At 40.5% G+C, this 20,541-nt stretch overlaps 1 protein-coding gene across 6 annotated transcripts in view; it reads right to left on the reverse strand.

The window, feature by feature from the left end:
- The window catches only part of LOC120738381 (RNA binding protein fox-1 homolog 3-like), a 419,925-nt gene that overhangs the window by 351,212 nt on the left and 48,172 nt on the right, over positions 1–20,541 (reverse strand). Inside the window, exon 3 of one of the 6 annotated variants that reach the window (XM_040039617.1) lies at positions 2,757–12,245. The exons of the other annotated variants lie outside the window; for them this stretch is intronic. The gene's annotated coding sequence lies outside the window, so the exon portion shown is untranslated. The remainder of the gene's footprint in view (positions 1–2,756; positions 12,246–20,541) is intronic. 6 annotated transcript variants of the gene reach the window in all.

The raw sequence follows: 20,541 nt of genomic DNA on the forward strand, positions 1-20,541 counted from the left end.
GGTGAGGAGCTCCAGCCCAGAGCTAAACCAACACTAACTGGTCAAGCTCAGCTGCCCTCGCTCTTGCACTGCCTGAGTCGCACAGGATGGACTCATTCATGCTGGTTGGCCTTCATTACAGATCAGGGAAGGTGCAATTAGTAGCAACCCCCCCAACGGTTTATAATTACCTTAAGACACCCACTTAAACAGAGAACCTTATAAATCAGCTCCCGTTGCCTATCAGAGGCCTGGACGCTACATTATGCCAACAGATGTCGGCCGCGGCCATGGACAAGCCCCTCGGTGGCAGTGACAGCCAACAACACTGCAAGCTTGTCTAATGAATAAGAATGGCCTTTAGGTTTGGCTTTACAGGACTTTTTGCCTCAGGATTATAGCTTTATTTCTTGTGAATTGAGAAATAAGAGGGAGACGAAAAAGGGGGCAGAGAACAAAAGGTCAATTAAGAGTTGGTGAAATGCAACAGATTGCGCTTTGAAGTGTGCCGTGTCTGTGACATTTGTGGCATTTATGCAGCAATATTATTTCCAATTTACAAATGCAAACAGTGGAAAGGCAGGTGTAACGTGAAGGGTTGTGTCCTTTTTTCCTCCTTTGAGCCAATTCTTGGATGGGGTAGCTTTTTCTAATCTGCACACATTTGCATGCAGATAATTTACCAGTTGTAGTGACAAAAAATTATTTACGAATAGAGTATCTTAATTGGACACCTGCTGTTTCTTAATTATGAGAAAGTATTTTGGGTTTAGAGTGAAGGGGAAATGTAACACAAAGCAAACAAATTAGCCTATCCTACAGACAAATCCTCCCAAAGACTTCCCTAAACAAAGCGCAGATTTGGCGGGTTTTATAAGGGTGAGCTTTTGTTTATCAATAGCTATTCCAAATGAGGAAAGAAGATCCTTTGCAGCTGAGAAGTTGGCGCAGGCGGTCTGCTGCTTTCTGTTTTTTTCCTCCTAACTCTTTTTGGTAAAACTGTCAATTTGTGCTGTAATTTTGCAAAACTAATGAAATTCAATTTTAAATTTTTTTTTTGTCTTTTGAAAGCACTTTAAAAAAATAAGATGTTTGACCTCAACAGGCCTGATGTTGTCACAGACCAGGAGAACAGCTGAATCAATGAATACCAAAAATTCCTTTGAAAGGTGACTGACAAAAGCATGCCAGGTGTGCAGCGATGACATTCATGTCCCTGTCCCTGAATTTTAAGCTCTTTTAATGCCACTATTGAGGAGATCACCTCTAACCTCATCTCACTCGTGTTTGCTCCAAGGAAACATATTACTGGTGCACCAGCAGCAACAGAATAAACCCTCTAGACTGCGTGGAAAATCAACACAGCTATAACGATGAATGCCTCTCACTAAAAATAAACCTGAATGAATCTCAGAGGTTTAATGAACAAAGTTTGTGCAGAGGGGATTTATCTTATTGGAAAGATGAATTCACTTCCAAGGGAGGCATACTGACAAGAAATAAATGTCTTTTCAAACTGTAAAGAGGCTTCGTATCTGCCGCTGAGCAAGATTCATTCAGAAGGAAAAAAAATGCTTTGTCTCAGTTTGAAGAACCACCGTGAGGAATTCATGAAGAAGAAAAAGCAACAACTTCTGCATGAACAAGTGCTGTTGTGAACACGGCTGCAGAGTAACAGCTCGTTGTGGAAAGGCTGCCCTCCTCTTGCAGGATGAGGATCTGAATCTCAGTGCATTGAAAGTACAGTTAATTAAAATTGGAGTATATGTAATCAAAGCAAAAATTCTATTTTATAGAAGGTAGCACAATTATCAGCAGCGTCACGTGGAAACAACGCATAAGAACTACGTCGCGGTGGAGAAAACTGCACAGACCTGAACAAAAATGCAGCGCTACACATTGTTGTAATCTTTTTCTGCTGCCGACTGAATCACAGCTGCTCGTGCTCACATGGTTCATTGTTTTCCGTCTTTGCACAGGCTCAGAGGAGACTGTTCTCCAAAGAAAAACAAGACAAAACCCGGTCCGCAGAGAAACGGATGGATGGGTCACCGAAATGCAGAATTTCAACACAGGAGACAGATGTTCCTGTCCTGTTTCCAACACGATTTTCTGTTGTCTGTGAAAGTGATCATTCCCCGAAACTCAAAACCACAATTTTGGTTTTGATTGTAACCATGACAACTTTGATTAATTAGCCCATTAGCCCAAAATCTTGATGTTTATTTCCTAACAAAGGAAATCATCTCTGTAGGAAACCCATTGATAAAATTCATGAAACCACTTGTTCCTTATTTTGGAGGGAATCTGCTTGTGAAACAAGCCTGATTCTCTTCTAATTAAAAATAATTAGAAATAATTTCTTAAAGCTGAAGAACCTACAGGAATGCTAATTACCGATGTATGTTAAATGCATGCAAATGACTATTATTCATACATTTTAGGTTTTTAGTATTTAGGTTTACGGAAGAGGAAATTATTATAAAAGCAGAACATACTGTGCTATACTGTCTTTATACTGGACGGTATGAAGGTTTTAATTTTAATTTAAATCCGTCAGAGTTTGGAAAGCTAACCTGTTTATCCTGCACTAAACTGCAATGTCATGCAACCTTTAAGCAAAACAAAGTTAGCATACTTAGCTTGTTTTCCAGAACGTTTCACATGACGAAAATACACAACTTGACAACAAATACAGATCCAATATATGATTTCACAAAGAGGAACCCACATGTTCTTTAAAGTTTTACTTTAAAACACCACAAGGCAGTCTTTACCTTTAAATTTAACCTCTCTTCTTCGTCTCTGAGTGAAGTTAGCTTGCACTGCTGGACCTTTAGCTAGCAGGCACAGCCTATGACAAACTGCACACACAAAGTCTGCGTTGATGTTTGTTGAGCTGTTAGAAACGTTGCATTCAAAATTACCTTTCACTTTAAAAAAAAAAAAAACGTCCCTTTATGCTCGCTGCTCTTCTGTAGGACGAGCTAAATGATGAAGTACCGGAATCACGATGTATGGACACCTGCACTCGTTCCACCGTTGACCAAAAGAAAAGAAAAGGCGCATTTTAACCACTGATATGGTATTATATCTCTTTTTATCCAGTGACCCCTGGTGATTGATACACCTATAGAAAGTGCATTACATGTGTTACTGTTTAGGCTCAAATCAGTTTGAAATAACTCCCCTCAAATGTCCTAAACCTGAAGTACCGAGCTTGCTTTGAAAATGTAAGCAATAGAAAATATAGATAATTTTGTTAAAAGGTAAGGAGTAAATGTAAAAAGTTTTCGGAAAAATAAATACTCAAGAAAAGAAGAGATACATTACAAAGTAGGTACTTCACACCTCCTGGGAAATTTCTCACTATTTATGCTAATTTAAACAATAACTTAACTCAAGCAAATCACAAAGGGTGGAAAAGACGAAACTTCTTTATTTAAGGAAATTGGAAAGTATGACACAAAAAGTACAATATAAAGGAAGAAAAAACACACAAAACAAATGAGCTTTTAAAATTTCATCCCTCGTAGAAATTCCATAATCGGCTGTAAGTGGAATTGGAAAGTGGAAGCTTGTAGGAATCATAGACACTCAGCCATGAATTGTCTGACTTCACAAAGTTGCTGAGTTTTGAAGCACATAGTGTGTAAAAATTGCCAACGCCCCACCAAGAACTGCAGACTCCTCTGGCATTAACATCAGCACAAAAACTGTGCTGGGAGCCTCGTGGTGTGGATTTCAGTCAAGCAGCTCCTGCAGGTGACCCAGTAGTTTGTCCATCGTGATTAGGCCACTTTTATTTAATTGGATTACGTCATGTAATTTGTAAAAAACTTACACACGATCATAAAAAATAAAATAAAAATAGTTACAAAGATACAGAAATTACATTGTACTGTCATGTTCTGTGATACACGTAAACTGCATCTATGACAGAAACATGTCATATATAACGTGTAACCTTTAGTTTGTTATATGCAGAGGACCCTTTCATTATTAGAGCCCTGCATGACGTTGGGCTGCTAGGCTAATGCTAAAAGACAAAGCTGTTCCAAAAAGGAAAGAGGGTGACAGCTGCACGCTGCAAGAATTATTATATCACTAATATTATTGTCCCGTGTCATTAATAATCAGAGCAAATGGCTGTTGGCCAAAGTTTCAGGCTGTATTGTTTGTCACTGTGGATGTTTGCGATGTCCACTCTTGTATGAGACATTAGACTGAATTAGAGTTCAAACAGTTAGTGGATGGAGAGGATGTCAGTCCTGATCAAGAATAAGAAATTATTTGTTGCAGACTTAAGGTTTGTTAGGCAGCAGGCGATGCACACAAGCACCCGATTCAATTTGTGAAAGTCGAAAAATGAGCAGCTAATTATTAAAAAGGGGACTTTAGTGGTGGGGGGGCTCAGGAAATGGGGTCTAAAGCACTATTATGCAGCATTATTGCCCATTCTGAACTGTGAAAGACGCTAAATTACATTAGTAGAGTCCAAGAAGTTCACTTTAATAATGCATTGTAATCTAATAACACAACTGTATATTTGATGCATTTTCCCCATTTATATGGTCAGTCAAGGCTTCTTTTCCTGCCAGAAGATTCACCATAAGAAAGAGTATAATACTGCCCTGTAACGGTGATGTTCTGATCTTAAGTCTCATCTGGGCATATGTGTTCATTTTAACAATTATCATATAATTCAGGGGTGTCAAACATAAAGCCCGTGGTCCAGATTCAGCAAAGACTAATCTGGCCAACGGGATAGTTTTGTCCTCCAGAATTTATGGAGGACACAAATTTGGCACTTTTAAATGTATTTTCACAAGTTTTATAACCTTCACTTCTGATGAAGACCACACAGCCACTCATTCTGCACCAGTTTAATCAAGTTACAGACAAACAATTAAATGACAGAAGACAAACTAAGAGGTATTGTACATAAATTTCATGTCTTTTTCTTATAAGATATGACAAAAACATGACACTTTGGTAACAATTTGGTTACTTTTTAGCATCACTTGATTGAATGTTGACACTTCGATGGTATTCCTACTAATCACGACAGTTAAGGAAGCCTTTCCATGGCTGATTTGATTTAAAATGCAAATAACTTGTTACATCTGTGGATTTCTCCTTGCAGAACTAAGCAGGCACCTTAATAAACCTGTAATAGTCATAGATCATAAGCAACGACCTGCAGTGTCTCGGCTTGTGTTGTAAATACTCACCTTGTGCCCACCATTGCTGTTAACATCAGCTGTGTTGGCATGTCACAATAAACCAATAAAAACATTAACATATGAATCACACATGTCTGAACGACTCAGGCTGTTAGTTTAAATCGTTTTTGTCTTGAAATGTATCCTGTTCCTATTAATAAAAAATATACATCTTTATGACATATTTTGCTGTTAACATGCTTGAAGGAGATCGTCTGAAAAACGCCCATTAACCATCGTTTAATTTCGCATTTCTGTCATCAGAAAAATAAAACTCCATCTGGGTATTGACGTTTGAAAAGAGTGTGACCGTTTCATTTGTGTAAAGTCTGTGCAACAGCGTGAAGTTTACAATCCTGCCTGAAGACGTTTCAGATACTGACACTTTTCTTTGAGAGGCTGAGATTCCTTTCAAAAGTACTGTTATTCACCCGAAAGTAATGACGGAGACATAAACAGTGTTTTCTATTCATGGTCTAACCTTCCTGCATAGCTTTGATTTGGCCTTGGCGGCAAACATCACAAAGATAAGAAATGCTTCAACAAGAGAGATCTGGTCAGCTCAGTTCAGCAGCTGAGTGAACACGAGCGAAAAAGATTTCAGCTTCTGCCAATCTCCTCCTTTCCTCCTTGTGTTTTGACCCGACTCAATGCTTTAAGTGACTTTTATTAAGCTTATTCAAATCGGTGAAATGTTCCAGGGACATTATGCTAAAGTCACACAAGGGAAAGCAGTCGAAAATTATTGCGACGGAATTTGTTGCCTTGGAAAACGTTGCTTCAAAGACGGGACCAGGTGCGTCAAGACGGCAATAAGATGGAGTCAGTCTGCTGTCAGTGTGTGATTGAAGGGGGTCAAACTGGCAATTACATGCAATCTATTTGTGGTAATAAAATAGTGAAAATGGAAAATCCGTTGCCATCTGTTGCTTCACATTAAAAACAAATTCACATGAACTACTGACCCTCATCGATCTGATTGGTGAGGTTCTGGCTGCACAAGTTTTTATATAAGGGATATGACCTGAATGCAACCAGTTGGCAACCATTTGAGTCGAGTACGCAATTGCAAAGAGACACTTTGCTCACACTGCAATCCTCTTTGTTCTGTCTGCATTTCTAAATTAGATGACAATTATTTGCAAACCTCCAAAGTGGCTCAGAGTGAACTAAGACACACCAAGTTGGCCCGTTGTTGTTTGGAGACAGGTTGCCTCCCATCAGCCAACCTGTGCAATTACAACAAACATCCAGAGGTTGAGGGTTTTGTACACTGATCATTTGTGTTTGTCACAAACTGCTACAAAAACTTCTGTGAATCGCTGGCAAGAGCTGATTTTTCCTAAAGAGGTTGACATTCTGTTTTTACTCTAATGTGACTGAGCCATTAAAAATAGATACCTAATACTGAAGGAATTACGTATGCTGATATAATTTCAGTTCTGTTAATTTTAAAGTTAAAAAAAAATTGATAGTCTTTTCCCCCTCTGGCCTGTAGTATCATTTATTCATTTAAATATTTGTGATGTGATTCGCCCACTTTTGGAGCTACTATTTTAATTTTAGATTAGCGAGATGTCTGCCTTGTCTCAGAGATACTGAAACTAATATTTGCCTTGTAGGGCAAAAATGGCAGCAGTTTCTCTTCCCAGGAATCGTGACCCAGTGACTGAAAAGAAAAGTTCATGAATGATGTTTGGAGCTGTTTTTTTTAACATCTACAGATTTACATTTAGCAACCAAAGGAAGTTAGCAGCTAGCTAACATCTCAGCTCAACTAAAGAGGGATGACAGCAAAATCTTGCAATTAGGATGGATGGGCCTGTCATCACTGGTGGATGGATACACTTGTGCAGAATGCTGGTTGGTGGAGTACGTTTGGTAGAAAATAGTTCCTACATGAGATCGCCCAGGACAAGGATGCTGCTGCTGAGGGTTCAGATGTGTTCTTTGTCCCTTTAGCAAGTGCTATTTAGTTTCATGACATCAGCTGAGGGCAGACATCTCCAAGGCAGACACCTTGACAGCCGATTGCTCTGAAATTGTGCGACTGACTCCAAAATACTCTAGATGGCTTTAGAGCTCCACAAGACAAACATCTGTAAATCTGATTCTGGTGTTAAGTGCCCATTTAAGAAAGTAGTTTGTCTGTCTGTTGCTTTAATTCTATGAGGTATTTCTTTATAAAGTTTTTTTTTAAAAAGCATCCTTTCCAAATGTTCTGGGGTACGCACATTCACTCGTGTAACAGTTTGTGTGTTATGACTGCAGCTGTTTCACCTGTCACAGTTACTGCTGCTTCACATTTGAAGGTCAGCAAGAGGTAAAGCCTTTCGCCTCACGCTGATTCCTGGTGACACACGGTGCTGCACTCTGGCAGAGGCTAAAGGAATCTATTTTGGACACATCCTCAACCCCTTTGTCTGAAAGGCCCTTCCAAATATCAATGTAATCATTTCCATCAGCTGTCTTTGTAGAATTATTTACGGCTGACATGACACACTCACCTTTCATCACCAGCCATTACTGAGTTTTTTCTTTTCTTTTTTTTGACCGCTAAAAAGCTGACAGATCCAATGATACCATTTAGCTACACGATTGTCAGACTTAACAACCTCCAGGTCTGTTAATAAGCTTCACTCTTTGTGCCACGTCTGGAATTTGCAATATTTTTATGCACTTTTCTCGCCTCCGAGAAATGAGTTCAGCCTTAGTCAAGCCTCGCTTCACGTCCACGCCATATCAACATCATTTGTCATTTCTCTTTTTTTAAATAATTTGCTCGATATTAGCAAATTAAATGAGCTTTTTTTTCTCTGCCTTTTTGCCCCAAACTTTTGTGAGAAATTATAGGTTTCTATGGTTGACAAGACAAAGCTGGACAAATAAATCAATACAAAGCAAATGAAAGCAAATTGAATCTATTAAAGCAAAATTACTGAGAGAAAAGAACCAAACACAATGTAGCCCGCAGAACCATGGCCGCAGACAATTAATGGCGGTGGGAGCAAAAAGGTGCTGGCTCATTAAGCCTGGCCAGCCCTGTGCATGAAGACAAGGCCAACAGCCAGACCAAAGCAGACCAGCACAAACCAGTCTGCTCAGCTGCAGGCCCACAGGGAGGTACCCTTCTACCTGTAGCTGCTGAAAGGCTAAAACCCAGGGATGTGTTTGATTCCCCGAAAATAAAAAAAAGCTGAATTAGAGGAGATGAGCTTTTCAATAACCTCCCCCTTCCCCTCAGCACCTCCCACGTACCTGCGCCTCGTCCTGTACCCAAGGAATGGCAAACAGCAGGGTGCCACGGAGGACCTTCAGATCAGCGTGAGCCAGCGAGGGGGGCTCTCCCGGGCAGCAATGAGTAATTAGCGCTAATTAGTGGCAGTGATTAACCACACTGGGGAACGTGGGGGCCGGAAGGGAGCAGATTGATAGAGCTGGCCCTCCTAACCCACAGAGGCTCCAGTGCATCTTAAGCAGGGGGTGGGTCAGCTGGATGTGGCTGCCAGCCAGATGCTATGGCCGTGAATAAAGGTGGAACATGCTTGGAGCATCCGTAAAAACCATTTCAGCAACAAGGAGGCGAGGGCTGATACGCAGCTACTGAAGCATACGTTTCATATCAAAAGGCTGTCAATTCATTACACCCCGAGGCAGGGTTATTCAAATGAGGGTCCTTGAGTGGAATTGGACCCTCAAGTCATTTCAGCAAGGTAATTTGAGTGATTCTGAGGAGCTAATTGAAAATCGTATTGATTAATGTATTCAATAAAATGTCTTATCTTGTGTTAATTTCTACCAATAACAGAATAAATTAGTTGGTTACTAGTTATCAGCCTTGTGCTGCTCCTGTGCTAACCGCACGAGGAAGCGAGCAAATTGCATTCACAAAACCGGTCGCATTGGAAATCAGACAAGTTTACATGCACTGCAGTGACCTAGTTACTGAAAAGCCACAAAAAAAACAATTCAGCAGAGACTGTAGTTAGCACATATGTTTTCCTTCTGAGCAGATTTAATTTATTTGTTTTGCTGTGAAATGTTTATGCATTACACTTTGAGGGTGTGCATGTATTCGCTATCAGGGCAGTCAGACTTAAACAAATAAGGCTGGATTACTAGCGCTCCTTCCACTGCAGTGTCACACTTTTTCCCTGTTCCCTGGGAGTTTTCAAGTCTACATACATCCTTCAGCCACAACTCAAAAACCACTGACAAGGGAAGTGAATAACATTAATCATTACAATGTAAGACTCTTGTGGGAAAACTCGGGTCTTGGCATTCATGCCGATGCTGCTTTGAACATCCCTCATACCCCACCCATAGCAATAGTGCTCGTCCACAGCAACAGCCCCCCCCCCCAAGCGGGACAAATCTAGCAAAACCGCAAGAGCTCAATAATGGCTCGAGGAACATAACCAGTAGGTGTGCGTAGCCTCCAAACACCCCCAGTTGCTAATCCGTGCGCCTGTGGGATGCACCGGTACAAAGCTGGTTCACAGAAACCCTCAGGGCCCAGAGGATCTGCAGTCCTGGTGCCAGACACCCCAGGATACCTCCAGATGTTGTGCACAACATCCAACAGAGTCTGTTTTGGAGATCTACCTAATATTATACAGGTGGTTTTAATATTGTCACTGAATGGTGTATATGTCCAAGCTATATCTACATGGGTAACCCAAAACTAGATGTCAAACATATATGAAATTTATTTTTTTTAAAGGGTATGAAAATATAATAAATACATTTTTTAAAAAAGCTGCTGTTGTCTCTGCACTGGATACTGGATCATTATAAAAAAAAAAAAAAAGAGGTTCTCAAAGTCTGCCAATCTTTGATATTTGATTTGAGCTTTTGTTTAATAAATGTATTACTTTCATTTTCTGCAGAGGCAGCCGCACCTTTTTCCTGAATGCCAGCACAGTTTACAGAACACATGAAATAACTGAAAATACTGTAAAACAAAGATTAAATTCACAGGCCAGAGCCAGCTGATGAATAATTGACACGCTCTCCTTCAGCAAGACCATTATGTACCTTTCTGCACTTGATTAGATGTAAGGGCAAGTCACTGCCTGTCCTCCGTGTGCTTCAGGTTTCCAAACCAAAAATACAAAGCACAGAAGCTACTTTGGCAAACCTGTCAAATTTCTCAAAAACAAGTCGCTGATTAAATCTGCAAGGCTGACAGGTTAGGGAGCCGACAACCACCTTCTCCTTTTCATTGGTTTGTCCAGTGTCCATCAGTGGATATTTTCAAGACTAAAACTGATGGTAAAGATGAAGCGTTGGGAGCTCAAGTTACCACAAAAACAGAAAAAGAAAAAAAAAAAAGCTCCAGTTACCAGCTATTTAAATCAGTGGATAGAAAGAAGGTTGGCAATTTTGACACAATCAGTGCTAGATGTAACTGCGCATATTGTTACAATAACATGTTACTTTAATAACATCACATAAGTCATGTAACGATGTAACAATTTATTGTTACAGAACCAAAGTTCTAAGTTGTCTGGACGCTGGGTGGAGTCCAGGCGCCCTGCTACAATCAGCTGATTTCAGTTCATGTGTTGGAAAAGGGAACGTGATGGAGCGGTCCACAGCAGAGATGCAGACACTACTTTTATTTTTATTAAACAAGGACAAGAGGACAAAGGAAAAGTGCAAACTGCCTCCAGGATAGAAACAAATGCATTGTACTGCTAACACAACTTTGCAAACACCTGCGCAGATAGCATGCTAACACTAAGCTAGCCAAGAAACCAGAGGGATGTTAGTGTTGACTGTATGCTGACCTCAGCCCAGCAGCCAGACACTGAACAGCTAACAAAGCCAGTGATAAGCTTCCAGCATCCATTTCTACCTCTTCATGTTTGAGTTGGTGCATAAAATTGTAGCCTCAATTTATATTGTTAACTGTGCATTTATAGTGTAATATATAATGTAGCGAGTAGTGTAACACACACTTTCTCTGAGTAATTAATACTAATTAATACAAGTACTTAATATAAGTACTGCATTACCATTTAGAAAGCACTGATTTACTGTAATAAAAAGTAAATACAGCAAATATTTGGGTTTGGAAATGTCCAAGGATTAAGCAACATTTGAAAACAACCTTACTTAACTGCCTTAATTCACTCTTATTGGATTCATATGCTGTGAACATTATTTATAGACTTATACAGACTTTATAGAGGCCCTCTTGCCAGATATTCAAAGAGATGGAAAATATGAGGTATTATAACACCAATATTATTTACCATAAACACTTGAGAGAGTTGCACATTCAACTCAGTTTTCACAGACTGAATATGTTAGGAATCTGACTTTGCACTTAGCATTTCAAATAATGAATCTAGCACAAATTATGTCACTGGAGTCAGTCGGGGGAGAAGGAAGACGCGATATAAATAGTCTGAGTTTTTGGTTTTGCTCCATTATTATAAATATTAGATTAAATTTAGACTCAGTGAGCCTGAGCCCAGTGCTAAAAACGAAATGTAAACACCTCAAGCAGAGCTCTCTCCCATCTTGAGGTGTGTGCTTTTTTTTTAATGAGGTGACACACACGTGCTAGTTTCTCCACATGGCTTGAAAACAAATAGCATGATAGCTTACATGACGGGGCCACGTTGAGAAGCTATCGGAGCTTTTTGTGACAAAACAAGCGAGACGTGCGGAGCTTGATTTTAAACATCAATGACTTTAATTAGTGTCATCCTACAATCACCAATAATAGTCCCGAAATGTGTGGGCCCCGGCTCTGACAGCCGAGCAGATCTGTGGCGAAGCAGGGGGCTCTTAACAAGATAAGCCCTGAAATCAGCGAGCCTGAAGGAACATTACCTGAACAAGAGTGCTGATGAAAATGACTGCGGTGTCGGCCTGCTTGGAAACAACTGAAGTGTTGTTCACACGTCTTATCGTAAAACAAGTCAACAACACAAGCAGCACTACACCGGATAATTCCCATCACTTGTAGGTCTGAGAAAGAGGGATCATCCTTTTGTATGTAAATGATCCGGTAGAATCTTTAGATCTCTGGCAAAGAAGGGGAGAAGACAAAAAAAATTGGCATTTTACAGAGAAACAGATTAAACAGATGACTCAAATCCTGTCTGAAGATTAAAAAATGCCTATCTGGAAAAGGATTTTATTAACTGATGTCTGCTTTTGGACGGATTGGTGCCGTTTCTATGCAGTCAGCAAATCCCATGAAAAGGCGAGAGAGTCTTTGTCCGTCTCTCCATAGTTTCAAAGCTAACGCTCTACTTTGAAAACAGCAGGTGACAAACAATCCCAGGTCAAAGTTCACACTGGCCGCGTTGGCTCCAGGCTTGCAGTATCTGTGCCGCTCACATGTCGCCCATTAAGTCTGCATTCCTGTTGTGTAATAAATCCCAGCTCAGAAAGAATAAATAGTAGAAAATGACGCCTTTTCTTCATGAATGCTCTTTACTGACATAACTGATTTTCTGATATGACTATATAGCACATTTGACGCCTCCGCTTCTCGCTTTAATAGCATGCAATTGCTAACGTAGTTAAAAAAAATAGTTGGGAACATAAAACTTTGTTCAATGACACATTTGATCTTGTAAAACTTTGCATGTGTACAACACCAGAGTGGATCTGTGGACCCATGTGCAACCGTAGCTATGAAGACCAAAACTGATTTCTTTGTACCCGGATGCTGTCCATCCATCCATCCATCCATGCATCCATCCAAACATCCATGCATCCATCCATCCATCCATCCATCCAAACATCCATCATGCATCCATCCATCCAAACATCCATGCATCCATCCATCCATCCATGCATCCATCCATGCATCCATCCATGCATCCATCCTGCATCCATCCATGCATCCTGCATCCATCCATCCATCCATCCTGCATCCATCCATGCATCCATCCATCCATCCATCCTGCATCCATCCAAACATCCATGCATGCATGCATCCATCCATTCATGCACCCATCCAAACCTCCATCCAAACATCCATGCATGCATCCATCCATCCATTCATGCACCCATCCAAACCTCCATCCAAACCTCCATGCATCCATCCATCCATCCATCCATGCATCCATCCATCCGTCCATCATGCATCCATCCATCCAAACATCCATGCATCCATCCAAACATCCATCCTGCATCCATCCATCCATCCATCCATCCATCCATCCTGCATCCATCCATCCATCCAAACATCCATGCATGCATCCATCCATCCATGCATCCATCCATCCATCCATGCATCCATCCGCTTCTGCTTATTCTTTTTCAGGGTCGGGGGGGGGGGGCACTAGAGCCTATCCCAGCTGTCTTACAGTCATAATAATTTTTGCACATCAGGTCATCTCACATATTAAACCAGAATATTAAGCTCGTAGCTCTTTTGCACATAAATCTATTTAACACTTCATTTTATTTTTTTTTTGTCTCCACTTATTGATCAATGCTATGTGTACATATTAACCGGCATCTGCGTGTGGACAGCAGAGAAAGAATTTCATTGTACAGAGAAATGCTTTTTCTTTGCACACATGACAATAACGCTTTGAATCTTGAGGAGAGGCAGGGTACACCCTGGACAAGTTGCCAGTCTGTTGCAGGGCTGACACAGACACAGACAACCATTCACACTCACATTCACTCCGTGGGCAATTTTCCAATTAACCTATCCCCACTAACTGTCTTTGGACTGTGGGAGGAATCTTTGGGCACTGACTCAGTGGTCATGTGAGGTAATGTGTTGGTTTTATTCTTCCACCTAAGTTACTGCTTGGGAGCAACGGATTATGGCAAATATGTACATTCAAAGTAATCAATTCAAACTACACTGAATGTTTTGTGAAAATACAGCACCCAGAAGATTTACAGTAATAGATTTTGGACTACAGTGGTGTTGTAGGCTTTATTAGACAACAGAGAAATTATTAGCCAACAAGATTAAATTTATCACCTGGTTTGGCCTTTTGGGGGATTTGTTGGCGGTTTGCTGCTGGGATCAGTTTGAGCCAAGCTCATCTCAACTGTGGTTGAAACCCTTTAAATGGCCGCTTCTTCTTCAGGTGCGTTCAAATCAGTGTTAGGTATGTGCGGTGCGGTATACATCCTTTCAAGGACGGTTTAGGTGGTGTTTGTGTTTTGAACAGTGTTCTCACGATGCCCAAGATACCGACTGGTTTCAATTTCCTCTATTCTGACAGCCCATTCCATCCACAAGCTTGAATGAAGGCGGCCGTTACGCGGAGGTATTGCTGTAAACATCAAAACACCACATTCAGATCAAATGTCCCCCACAATCCGAGACCTTTAACAAAAGCTCTACAAAAGATGAGATTGCCTATCACATTCTAATTAACTACAATCACAACCAAAGTGGCCACAACACGTTTTAAACACAACAGAAAGTAAAGTCATGCCGGATGGTACGAGCAGCTTTGGCAAGAGAGATAAAGAAAACGTTCAAGCGCAGTGGTGACACTCATTGAATTATATGTTGACAGCTCTGTGTTAGTGAAGAGATGAAAGCAAAATGAGATTTTCAAAAGTGAATATGGGGAATGACGGTATTGCTTTCTCCACATTGTCAAACTTGACAGTGCTATTACCATCACCATAACATCAGGTGCTGACATATAGTATTCAGTTAGCACAAATCAGCTCCCTCCTTTGAATACTGATTGCATTTTAGGAACGAGGATGTTCGCATTACTGTTTGGTAAGATTTAATCAAAAATTAGGCCTAGAATTACAATAAGACGAGGAAAGGATGAGAATCAAAGTTAATGACCAACACCATTACTGTAGCAATTAGCTGTGAGATGCTTTAAAAAAATAAATGTATTTTTTTAATAATTAGGATGACAAGCAGGTGTTCATGTTATTCAAAAGAAGTCTCATCTTTAAAACACACATTTGTGGAATCATGGCATGAACAAATGGACTTTCTAAAGAATTCAGAAAACGAGTTGTTGATGCTCATCAGGCAGGAAAAGGTTATCAATCCATCTGTGAAGCGTTAGGATGCCATCAATCCACAGTCAGACCGACTGTGTACAAATGAAAGACATTCAGGAGTGCCGTTAGCTCTTCCAGCAGTTGTCTACCAATAAAGACAAACCCAAGAGCAAGGTGTGTAATAGTCTGCAAGGTCACAGAGGAACCCGGGGTAACTCCTAAGCAGCTAAACGCTTCTCTCACACGCCATCAGGGTAACGCCGAGCAACGGGATAACAATGGCTGCGAGGGAAAAGCAGCTGCTCTTAAAAAAAAGAGCGCTGCTGCTCATCTGCAGTCTGCTGAAGATCACGCGGACGAACCAGAAGGCTGCTTGAAGGCTGTTTGTTCTGTGGACGGATTAGACCAAAATAAAACTTTTGGTTTATAAGAGAAGCATTATGTTTGGGGAGAGGAAAGCGCTGCGTTCCTGGATAAGAAGCTTATCCCATCTGTGAAACATGATGGTGGTAGTATTGTGGTTTGGGCCAGTTTTGCTGCTTGCGGGCCAGGATGCCTTGAAATCACTGATGGAGCAATGAATTTTGAGTTATTGCAGCAAATTCTAAAATAAAAATGTCAGGACATCTCTCCGTGATAGAAGAATAAGAATCCAGCAGAAGGAGAAACCTGGAGCTACCACAAAGACTTAGTCGTACTAGGCTGGAATATCGAAATATGAATTCATGTGGATTCATCATTCTCTGACAGTATTATGTTTGCGCTGTTTGCTCATAGTCATAGAAGATCGGCTGGACCCACATTAATGGACATTATTATAAATTCCATTATTAGAAAAATAAGAATTTAATTTCCTCATTTATCACAGGAAATATTATTCCAAAATATGCGCGGTAAGAATTAATGAGTGTGACAGAAATACAGGATTTCTTTCAAATCTACAACCATCAAATCAAAAACAGCAAAGTTATCTAGGTGGCTTAACGACAGAATTATCTTTAGAAAATATATGGAATATAAAAAAAAGCAGCAAATGAGCTTAATGTGCCTTAAAATTGATTAATCTTTTACGCCTAAATGAAAACCAGTGGAAGAGTACTTTATCATGAAAGCGTGAAAATCACACCGCAGCTAGTAAAAAGAAAACTTAACTTATTAAAACTTCCATTAAAAACTCCCATTAGTGAGTCTACACTTTTAACATGCACGGGGAAAAGTTTCATTTTCAAGACAAAAAGATAAATGACAAAGTAGTCCTATTACTCCAGGATTTGGTGTGTTAATATATTATCTCTTCATTAAACATTTGTGTTGGATCTCTGCTCTAATTAGTCAGCTCGCTTGTCTATTTGCACTGGAAGTTGTGTCAGTTTCAGGTAGAGCTGTCGCTGTGCCTGGAACGGTGGAATCGGAGGTGCATTCGGTTTGACATTTTTCCTCTGCGGTCAGTGGAAACAACGGATACGGAGGTGACTCTGAAGATTGGGATGATAGACTACCCACGAGCTCTGATATCTGCCACTCTGACAAACATCAGCACACTCGAGCACTGATGGCGCAGACGATCATCCAGCCTCTCCTGCCATCCTCATGAGAAATGAGCATACAGAGCTTCTCCTGAACTTCCACAGAAAGAAGAAGGAAAATCAGCTTGGCATCTGCAGGATGCCATGGATAGTCTGGCACATTCTGCAGATGCTCTGTGGGACTGGGATTGAGTTCAGAGGCCGGCTCAACACTCAAAGCATATTCCTGAAATCATTCCTGTACAGTCGTTGGAGTTTGGTTTGGCCATTTGTGCTGGTGGGCGAGGAGGAATACAATCACCGAGGGCTAAGTAACGCGCGTGACCCGAGGTTTCCCAGCAAGATACCGAAGCTGATAAAGCTACAACTATTGCAACATCAGTGAAAACTGATCTCTACTTTGAAGACGCTCCCTTCAACTGTGTGGCCGATTTCACATTTTCTCTATATTTTAAGAACAAAACAGGAAACAAACAGAAGAAAAAAAGATCAAAAAGTTAACCGATAGTCAACTTTAGCCCTATAATAATGACGTAATCTAATATTTCTTAAAAGAAATAACTGTGCAGTCAAGGATCATAAATATATTATGTATGTTCAAATGTATGCAGATAGCAAAACAAAGCATGTTGAGAGCGAGAGATTGCATCTATCCCCGATGCTACCGGGTAATTTAGCATCTGTGATTTATGCCCCGTATAACTGCTCAGTGCTAGTGCAGGATTTATAGGAATGATATACCCTTTATATAATTTCACTGACTCCAATTTTATTTTTTTGTTTTATTGCAGTGGTCTATCACGAGTCTTACATCACTGCAGCTCAGACACCTCAGCTGATCGCAATCCTTTCTGGCATTTTGAAACGCAGTCTGCCTGAACTGCCAAATTTCCACTCATTCCAAGTTAATTTAATATATGCAACTATTAGTGTGCTGGAAATCTTCCATCAAGCTACAATAATTAAACAGCTAGTCCCTCTAATAGAGATCTAATACAGTTAATTGTGAATTATCAAGCGAAACCAGCGATCAGCAAAAATTCAAAACAGACATTTATCTGCCTGCACTTGGTCGACGTCGCACTAAACAGCACAGACTCACAGTTTTCTGCACACAGTGAGGTGGTAAACAGTCAAATTGGATGCATTAGTGCAAGAATATCTGCAACAAATTGCTCCTGGCAAGAAACTCAGCCCATTATCTGATCAGATTTGACCACACATTTTTCAGTCAATCCAGCTGACACAAACAGCACAAGTGGGTAATGTGCCAGCTGGTGATGACCTCAGACCGGGGGTGAGGTTTTCAGTACTCAGCGACTCTTCTTTCCTCCCGCTTTGGAGTTCTTAAGGTTCACAGTGGAGACTTCATGAATAAGCTTTAATGTGACAGAGAAATTGGGGATCACTTTCTCTGTCTGGCTCTGCCAACAGTCTGATGGTATCGACGACTAGATGGCGTGAACGCGAGAGACTCCAAAGAGCGGATTAGAGAGGGGAGATAAGGCTATCCACTGTAATTAAGCCCTATCTCTGTACAGCCACTGAAGAAAATAAATCACCCTTCAGAGCCCGCCAGTGTTGAAATGTAGGAACAATTATTCAGTAATTAATCGTTACACATGCAGGCTCCAAACACTAATAGGACATATTTTAACTACAGCATTATAGAACTGTTAAATTAAATTAAGTCTGAATGTATTTAAGATCAATGTAATAGATCACATATTTAACCTTTTTTAATCACTCTAATGTAATTGTATTAGCTCTGTTATTAATCTTTTTATGATGTGCCCCATGTTAATTTCTCATCCCAGCCATGTGTAATTAGGAACAGAGATATATGGGGTGTGGCACCAGCCATACTAGTACAAACAACAAGCAGAGCCCTGGAGGAAGGTGCTAGTCATTCCTGCAGTCCAGTCCTGGTTCTGTAATAGGCTGAGAATAACAGCGGATGAGGTCAAACATAATTAGACGAGGTATCACAGCTGCTAGTTTTGAGAGCGTTATCGAGTTTACAAAGTGCTCCTGCTGCCAAACAGTTAATGAACTAGTAATTTTTCCTGTTTTGAACAGCGCTAGGTCATTTCCTCCATCATGAGAGAGTTGTTGGACGAACATAAAAGGGTGTCAGCGTGAGCAACGCTAGCTCAGATGAATGGAAAGGTTAACGCGCAAGCAAGGAGCTTAAACACAACTGAGAGAAAATTCAAACCGCAGCTCTACAGAGTGCACAGAGTAAAAATGCGAGGGTATTATTTGGTATCAAAGAGTCCTTTTAAATGACTCTTTTTTTTCTTCGATGCCATTTTCAAGTTTGTGTGAGGTAGTTTAAGCACCTGAAACTATTCACAAGTAATAGTTGTGCTGGCTAAATAAAGCAAACCCAGACACCCCATATAAGGGAGCGCTCCCCCTTACAACAACTAAACTGTCTCCTCCGGCCTGTAATGCTATTTAGTCATCTCGATTGTTTTCGCATCTCTACTTTTGGATATATTGGCTCGAGAGATGTCTGCCTTTCCATCAATCTATAGCAGCGAAATGGCTCGTGCTGTGTGCCATTTGAAAAACCCCGCAACGATATCTGCTTCCAGAAATCGTGATCAGATCCTTCAAATGAAATCCACAAACCTTGTTGTTGTGCTGTGTTTCGCATAGGAACCTTTTAGTTTTAACCAGACTACACTTGGCAACCGAAGGATGCATGCAGCCAACTTACAGCTCAGCCGAGGGGGGGGCCACCATCAATATTTTCAATATTCCTGACACAGAGTCATGAGCAAGAGGCGCTCCTCATGACTAGATGGATGCTTCCTTTTGAATAGCATTATGGTTAAATGAGATGCCAGTATAGTAGCCATCAATTAGGCAGTTTGCTTCCATATAAGATTTCTTTCATAAAAGGAGCTAAAGTCTCTTCTGTTTCAGTAGTCTACGCTCAGTCCAAGTGCAAAGCAGAGACACTAGAACACTTGATTTCTCCAGTTTAAATAATCATAAGTTATAAACACCAGATTTTCTTCTTGTTACTATCTTTCCTTCAACAATATTCTCAGGACAGCATGCTAAAAATATTTCAGATAAATGTGGAAAAGTCAGGGAAGGAATTGGACATCAGTTTTATAATCTATAATCAATCAATTCTCGTCCAATTCAAGGCTACTATAGGGTGAGCTGCGTCTGACGCCCCAAACAGATCGCCGGCCTGTGGCAGGGCGAGCACAGAGACACAGACAACCATTCACATTCACACCTTTGGACAATTTAGGAACACCAGTTAACCTGATTCAACTGCCTGCATGTCGTTGGACTGCAGGAGAAAGCTGGAATGCCTGGAGAGAACTCAACAGGTGAAATGATCATTTCTTTAACTTTTGCTAACTGACCTTGCTCATTCCTACACTCTACACTATTTAGCTTTTTCTTAGCTAGTAAAGCACAAAACCTAATGACATTATCCTCCTCATTTGAACAAGAATCTAATTTCAGGGAGCCGTGCAATATTACAGTATACAATCCAGATATCTACTTAAGGCTTCCAGGCTTTGCTGGGATGTGAAATATTCTTGTTTCTTTTTTTAAAGAGCCCTCATAACATCTCCTAAAGTAACAAATCCATTATGAATGTAGAGAACAGCTCTTATCACAACAGGAGAGGAAGGGCAAAAGATATCAAATTTGTTCTGCAACAGAAGAAGTGCAGATAAAATCTTTTTTTTTTTATCTCCAAATTTGGAGTGAACAACTTTATCCTGACCAATTTCTCACTCACCTGATCATTACTTCAATCTGCAAGCCATCAATGCACCAAAAAACCAACAATATTTGTCACA

Source organism: Simochromis diagramma, unplaced genomic scaffold (assembly GCF_900408965.1).
Source record: "Simochromis diagramma unplaced genomic scaffold, fSimDia1.1 OVJJ01000321.1, whole genome shotgun sequence".
Lineage (NCBI taxonomy): Eukaryota > Metazoa > Chordata > Actinopteri > Cichliformes > Cichlidae > Simochromis > Simochromis diagramma.